The following is a 1,834-nucleotide window of genomic DNA, read 5'->3' as shown; positions in this document are numbered from 1 at the left end:
TGTGTGTGTGTGTGTGTGTTTACTGTGTCTATGTCTCTATCTGTGTGTATATTAGACTGAAAACAAATTGATTATAGATTTTGGTGGCCATACATAGAACCAAACATTTTAACAGATTCTTTTCTTTTGTTTAATTTTCCTTTATTTAATTTTTTTAAAAAAGGAAATTTTACTGGGTTTATATTCTGTAATATCTTTTTTATTTTAATAAAAGTATAAAGACCCTATGTTGGAACCAAGTCAATCGTAGCCATATGGTCCGTGAAGTTTTTTCTGAGTTCATTATTTGCTAACACAGCTTGCCGAACTTAAATGGAACGAAGTAGAGGGGTTTGGATAAAGGCCAAATAGGGATAAATCTGTCATATTCTCGTTGACTCGCCTGGTTTAGGGATTTCAAAACATTGCGAAAGTTGCCGAGGAAATAGGATTTGTTCCAAATATTGGACCAATGATAGAAAGTAAATAAGAGTTAAATCATTTGAAACTAATACAGAAAAATAAGAAAAGTTGAGACCGTACATATACTGTAGACCAGTTTCAGTAACTTAAAGGGTCTATCACAAGCTGCCGCGCGGGGAGGCCGCAGCTTGAGGGAGGCCCCGGCCCCTCTGCGCCTGCGTCTGGCAGAGCCGGTGTGAGACCAAGAGACAATCCCTCCAAGCCGCCGGGATAATCAAGAGTTTTGCCCGGAACTTTGAACACACACCGAGATAATGAGGGGCCAGACGAAAAGCACAGACGATGGCGCTGAAACGGATGAATAAGGAGCTTAGCGGTTTGGCCCGTGACCCTCCAGCACAATGTTCTGCAGGTCCACTTGGGGGTGATATGTTTCATTGGCAAGCCAGAATTATGGGACCTAACGACAGCCCATGTCAAGGCGGTGTATTCTTTTTGACAATTCATTTTCCTGCAGACTACCCCTTCAAACCACCTAAGGCTGCATTTACAACAAGAATTTATCATCCAAATATTAACAGTAATGGCAGCATTTGTCTCGATATTCTAAGATCACAGTGGTCTCCTGCTTTAACTATTTATAAAGTTCTTTAATCCATTTGTTCACTGCTATGTGATCCAAACCCAGATGACCCCCTAGTGCCAGCGATTGCACGGATCTATAAAACAAACAGAGATAAGTACAACAGAATATCTCGGGCACGGACTCAGAAGTAGGCCATGTGATGCTACCTTAAAGTCAGAATAACCTGCATTATAGCTGGAATAAACTTTAAATTACTGTTCCTTTTTTGATTTTCTTATCCGGCTGCTCCCCTATCAGACCTCATCTTTTTTAACTTTATTTTTTGTTTACCTCCCTCCATTCGTTCACATGCTCATCTGAGAAGACAAGTCCTTCCAGCTTTGGACAATAACTGCTTTTAGAAACTGTAAAGTAGTTACAAGAGGACAGTTGCCCAGGATTCAGAATTTTTAAAAAATGGAGCATGTGTATTATGTGGCCGATGTCTTCACTCTAACTTGGTTATGAGACCAAAACCATTCCTCACTGCTCTAACATGCTGAAGAATCAGCAGAGGGGGAGGAAGGTGGAAGCTGAGTTGTCACATCAAAGAAAGCAGCATTATTCTAGCAGCATCCATTCTTGTTTAAGTCTTCCACTGTTAGAGATTTGAGGTTACATGATATACTTTATGCTCATAACTGATGTGGCTGGAGAATTGGTATTGAATTGATAGCACCAGCAGAACAGAAAATGTGATGTGTTTTATGCATGTCAATAAAGGAAAGACCTGTTCTTGTTCTACAGAGAATGGAAATTGGAAGTCAAACACCCTTTGTATTCCAAAAGAGGGTCTCAAACATTTTG

The 1,834-nt window shown here is 40.1% G+C and overlaps 1 pseudogene across 1 annotated transcript; it reads left to right on the top strand.

The window, feature by feature from the left end:
• Positions 1-585: 585 nt before the first annotated feature.
• On the top strand, positions 586-1,281 carry LOC309830963 (ubiquitin-conjugating enzyme E2 D3-like; annotated as a pseudogene). The gene has a single exon. The product of its transcript is annotated as a ubiquitin-conjugating enzyme E2 D3-like (transcript).
• Positions 1,282-1,834: the final 553 nt, after the last annotated feature.

The sequence above is a fragment of the Grampus griseus genome, assembly GCF_964374135.1.
Source record: "Grampus griseus genome assembly, chromosome: 12".
Lineage (NCBI taxonomy): Eukaryota > Metazoa > Chordata > Mammalia > Artiodactyla > Delphinidae > Grampus > Grampus griseus.
The sequence above is the reverse complement of the archived record's forward strand: the minus strand, read 5'-3'. Positions and strand labels throughout refer to the sequence as shown.